Here is a 6,000-nt window from a genome sequence, read left to right as displayed (position 1 = left end):
GCCTGCTTTTTCCTTGAAAGTGTAGTATATTCTAGGGCTCTGTGTCCTGCAATAGTGCCTCTTGCCCATGGGGACACATTCCAAGACCCTCCCATGATGTCTGAAACTGAGGCCTGCACATGCTGTTTGCTTTTCCATACGCATATCTATGATATAGAATCCATTAGGAACAGTAGAATTAAAAAAATAGTAACAAACTGAAACAATTACAGCAATTTCCTTTACTAAAAGATATTTAAAACATAGGACCCACTTCTTTCTAAAAGCTATCCATTTAATATTTTGGATCCCAAAATACTTCACAAAGCAATGTAGTTGAGGGCTCTGTAAATTTCATTTAAAAATGAGATTTAAGAAAGTCTGCCAGGCGCTTTTGTTTCCTGGGCTTTGGACTTCTTTGGCAATGGAGACTAGTATCCCCTTACCACGTAAAGGGAGTGGGGGTTAATGGCTTTAAAAGAATTCCCCAGTAACTGAATAATGAGCTGCCAAAAATAGTTTCAATGCCAAAGGATCTGGATATGTCTGTTCCATTTATGGTGTGCCTCTTATTTCATTGGCACCAAGAACTCACAACACACATAATCCTCTCGTGTGTATTTGAAAGTTAAGGGCAGAAACCATACTTCAATAGATCCAGTCCCATTCTGAGCAGATCAAGATGACTGCTAAGCTTGGTGAGCCTGGAGAATAAGAGACACTCAAGTCACAAATGAGATTTAGTTCTAGTGACCAGAAACCATATTCTCATCTCCAGTGCACTTAGCTGAGTGGCTGAATAATGTTCTTTCTAAATAGTCGTGGGACACATGCCCCCAAACTATTAACTTCTCCTCACCAGATAAATTCACATTTCTTATTAAAATGAAGAGGGGTCTATTTCTTAATCAAAACTCCATATTCAAAGTTTATTAGTACAGTATAATAAAATAATGAACTTATTTTACAGTTACAATAATCAATGATGAAAGAAGGCTTCAAAATATGAAACATGTAGCCAGACGTGGTGGCTCATGCCTGTAATCGTGGCTACTCAGGAGGTTGAGATCTGAGGATCAAGGTTCAAAGCTAGCTGGGGAACAAAAGGACCCAAGACTTTTATCTCCAATGAAGCTTAGAAAATGGGAAGTGGAGCTTGGCTCAAGGGCAGGGCAGTGGCCTTGAGCTGAAGAGCTAAGGGTCAGTGCCCAGGCTGAATTCAAGCACTATGACCACAAAAAAAAGAGAGAGAGAGAAAGAAACAAGTAATTTGAGGGTAGAGATAGGAAAGGGAAGATGAGGGAGAATAAAGAGAAAGGTGACATTGACCAAGGAGCACTTGTACTTACAACCTGACTTAGGGAATTGTAACCCCTTTCTGCAACTACATCAGCATCAGCATCAGCATCACAGTGGAGGAGGAAAAAGAAGAAGAAGAGAGTTTCAGGCAAGTGCTACTGGCTCACATTTGTAATTCTAACTACTCAGAAGGCTGAGAACTATGGAGCCCAGTTCAAAGCCAGCCCAGGCAGAAAGGTCAGTGAGACTTTTTATCCAGTTAGCCACCAAAAAGCCAGAATTGGAGATGTGGCTCAAATAGTAGAGTAACAGAGAAGTCTCTTTATAATTCCTTAGTCCACCCATTACTGGAGTGGTTGTTTCTTTGAGAATTTGTTTGGAGGAAGGCTTAATTTTTTGAGCCCTAAGTTTATTTTTGATATGAACCCCTTATCTGTTTATGCCTAGTGAAGCTCTTCTTCAAATCGGTGGGTTTCCTATTTGTCTTGCTAGCTATGTCCTTTGTCATGCAGAAGCTCTTCAGTTTAATGCAATCTCATGTATCCAGCCTTTCTTTGATTTGCTGTGTTTCTGGTCTTTATTTAGGAAGTTTCAACCTGTGCCAACCCTAATGTAGGCCTTGTCCCTTCTGGTAATATCTTCAGGATATCTACTCTTATCTCTAGGTCTTTGATCGATTTGGAATTGATTATGGTGCAGGGTGATATTTAAGTATTTAACTTCAGTTTTCTACATGTGTATAGTCGATTCTGCCAACACCATTGCTTGAAGAGTCTGTCTTTCTTCCATGTGATGATTTTGGCTCCCTTGTCAAAGATTAGGTGCCCATAGGTCTATGGAGTCATTTCTGGATTTTCAATTCTATTCCATTGGCCCTCAGGTCTGTTCATGTGACATGCCAAGCTGCTTTTAAAACTATGTGTTTATAATATAGCTTGGAGTTTAGTATTCATATTCTTCCTGCACTGTTCTTCCAGCTAAGGATTGTTTTTGCTGTTCAGGATATTCTGTTACTCCATATGAATTTTTGGATTTCTTCTATTTCATTAAAGAATGTTGTTGGCATATTGATGGATATTGCATTGAATTTGTAGATAGCTTTTGGCAGTATTGCCATTTTCATGATGTTAATTCTCCCAATCCAGGAGCATGGGAGGTTCTTTAGTTCTGCTTTAATTTTCTTTTTCAGGATTGTAAAGTTTTCAGCATGGCATTCCTTCAGCGATTATGGTTAAGTTAATGCCTATGGCTTTTTTTTTTGAGGCTATTACGAAAGGAGTTGCTTTTCAGGTTTCAGACTCACTCATTATTGGTTGGCATACAGAAAAGCTATTGATTTTTGTTGGTTAAGTTATACTCTGCTACTTTGACAAAGTTTCAAATCAGCTCAAACAACTTGGTAGAGAAGTCTGTGGAGTTGTTTAAATATAGAATCATGTCATCTACAAAAAGAGAGAGTTTTACTTCTTCTTTCCCTATTTGAATCCCCTTTACATTTGTCCCTTGCCTTGGAGAAAATAAAAATAACCAATATACACATGAGGAAAAGTTCAACATCTCTGGCCATAAAAGAAATGCAAATAAAAACAAAGCCAATAATAACAGATGCTGGTGGGGATGTGGCCAAAAGGGAATGCTACTACACAGTTGATAGGAATGTAAACTGATTCAATCACTCTGGAAAGCAGTATGGCAGTTTCTCAAAAGACTAAACATAGAGCTCTCCTATGGCCCAGCAATCCCACTCTTTAGCATTTACCAAAATGTCCAGAAACAAGGGCATACTTCCTACTAGCACAACAATGTTCACTGCAGCATTACTTACCATAGCTAAGATATGAACCAACCCAGATACCCCTCAGTAGATGAATGGATCAAGAAGATGTGGTATATATATACAACGGAGTTCTATGCTTCCATCAGAAGGAATGATATTGGCCCATTTGTAAGGAAATGGAGACTTAGAAAAAATTACATTAACTGAAGTAAGCCAGATCCAAAGAAACATAGGCTGCCTAGTTTCCCTCATTTTAATAATTAATATATGCAGAGATTCACAACAGCCCAATAGCTATGTACATATGACCACATAAAATGATGTCTTTGTTTCATTTATTTTCTCCTCTGGTTTATTCCCTGAGGTCACTGTTTCTGATTTTGGTACCCTTTTGTCTTGTGTATAAGTTTATCTGATTTGGGGAAGGGCTGGGGAAGCACAGAAAGGGTGAGACAAAGGGTCAAACCTTGCAACAACTAAGTGTCACTAGACACACTCTGTTGGAAATGAACTTTACCACTTTGGGGAAGGGGGAAGGAGGGAAAGTGAGAGAATACAATAGAGGTGGTAACACTTTGAAAGGGAATATACTCATTATCATACTTATGTAACTGTAAGCCCTCTGTACATCATCTTTACATTAAAATAATTTGTTAATGGTAGAGCAACAACCTTGAATGAACAAAGCTAAGATACAGAGCCCAAGATGGGGTTGGGGGGTGTGAAGAAAAGGACATGGGGAAAAAGAGAAAGGAAAGAAAGGGATTCTTTTCTTTGCCAGTCTTGAACTCAGGGCCTGAGCACTGCCCTTGGGCTTTCTCGAAGCTAGAGCCCTACCACTGGAGTCACAGTACCACTTCCAACTTTTATCTATAAATGTGGTACAGAGGAATTGAACCTGGGTCTTCACGCATGCTAGGCAAGCACTCTTACCTCTAGGCCAAACTCCAAGCCCAAGGAAAGGATTCCTAATTATTGTTTTCTTAAATTTTTTTAAAAACGGTAATATCCGAAGGAGCTCTTAGAGAACCGTGGAAATATAGAACACTTTAAAAGGTGTGTTGTTCCTCTCTGGAGGCATGAGAAGTCAAGAACAGCAGTGAACCTTCACATCACCACACTTTCCCAGCACTAGAACCTTGGCTGCACTCAACGCTGGCTCTCCTCCACTAACTAGCCTGAGTCAGGCAGTGGCCCACATTCCCAGAAGACAATGCAGCCGCTACTAAAATCTTAGGAGTTCTTGAAAACTGTCTTAACTAGTAGGATCTCTAGGGGCCACAGTACTGTCTTGTCTTTGAACAGTTCCTATCAGGCAAGGGTGGGGAGGGGGTGGTAATTAGATTTTGAACTGAGAGCTTTAAGCTTCTTCCTAGGTTGGTGCTTTACCATTGAAGCACAAACTGTGGGTTGAAGAAGAGGATCTCTCAAACTATTTTGCCCAATCTGTCCTTGAATCTGTATCCTCTCCTTCTCAACTTCCCATAGCTAGGATGATAGGTGTGAGCCACTGGCACCTGGCTTGAGATAGGAGTTTTATTGTTTTGAAGAATATTCACAGGACAGAGGACATTTACAGGTGTTCTGTTTCATTTGACTGGGTACCAAGTGAAATCTCATGACTGGTTAGTCCAAATCCTGGTCTTTCCCTTTTACTTAGTAAACCACATTGGAACTCAGCTGGATCACAGTGATATCATCATCCAAGCATATAAGCTTAAATCTATTTCAAATTTATGTATAGTTCATATCCAAAGTGCAATCCTTAATGATTCCATAAAAATATTTAAACATTACTATGACCAATTAATAGAGACCCAACTTTATAATGAACTGATCCTTCCATACTATCTTTGACCTAGTTTCTGTATCCCTGAGAAATAGCTCTGTTTCCCTGGGGACTACCCCTGACTCCCTGGGGACCATTTCTGTCCCCCCAGGGACTAAGTCTGACTCCTTGAGGTCTAGTTCTGTCTATCATGGAGCTAGCTCAGACTTCCTGGGGCTACTCCTTCTAGTGAGTGCCTGGCTTTCCTCAAAGTCTGGCTAATGTCCTTTGTGGACACATACAGATATACCATTGGAGGCAGAGTTTGTAAGAAACTTAAACACCATTCCCATTAACGTTGACTATAGAATGGTCATCAGAAGATGTTATTGGCCTAAAGTGAATGAAGTCCTGCTGCATACTTTCTCAGAAAAGCAGTATGCTTTTCTGGCTTAGTACTCTACCGTGGCTATCAACCAGAACATCGCATGCTAGGAATTCAGGGCAACATGAATCACAGTAGTTATTAAAATCAAAGAACTTTTGCCACTGGTTTTAGTCTCAAAATCTAAAAAGAATCCAAGTTCCCCACATATGACACATGTCGAATTATTTTTATTAAAATGATATTGGAGGGACAGGGTAACAGTTTTCAAAAAGAAATATACTTCATACCTGACTTATGTAATTATAATTCCTCTGTACATCACCTTCACAATAATTTTTAAATGCTATTTTACATAAATGAACACATTTTGGCATCATTATTATATGCCTAGCAAGTGAGGAACAGTTATTACATGGAAATTTGTAGACTTCAAATCCCAGTTTTGCATTCTCCTGACTAAAATTGTTAGCATAAAGCTTTTTTGTTGTTTTGAGGGCTTGTTTTGGGCTTGAACTCAGAGCCTAAGTGCTGTCCCTGAGCTTCTTTTGCTCAAGGCCAGCACTCTACCAGTTGAGCTACAGGCCCACTTCACCTTTTTTGGTAGTTTAGTAGAGATAAGAATCCCACAGACTTTACTGTCTAGGCTGGCCTTGAGCTATGATCCTTAGATCTCAGCCTCCTGAGTACCTAGGACTACGGGCATGAGCCATTGGTGCCTGGCCTTCCAAGTTCTTTAAAAAATGAAATATTAAACTCATGATTGAACCTTAGTAACAGGAAGATGTGATG

General features: G+C 39.7%; 1 pseudogene; it reads left to right on the top strand.

The window, feature by feature from the left end:
* Positions 1–661: 661 nt before the first annotated feature.
* Positions 662–6,000, top strand: part of LOC150039362 (piezo-type mechanosensitive ion channel component 2-like) — a 195,629-nt pseudogene continuing 190,290 nt past the window's right edge.

The sequence above is a fragment of the Megascapheus bottae genome, unplaced genomic scaffold, assembly GCF_031878675.1.
Source record: "Megascapheus bottae isolate mThoBot1 unplaced genomic scaffold, mThoBot2.hap1 HAP1_SCAFFOLD_40, whole genome shotgun sequence".
In the NCBI taxonomy this organism is placed as follows: domain Eukaryota; kingdom Metazoa; phylum Chordata; class Mammalia; order Rodentia; family Geomyidae; genus Megascapheus; species Megascapheus bottae.
Note: the sequence above shows the minus strand (reverse complement) of the source record. Positions and strands in the feature narration are given on the sequence as shown.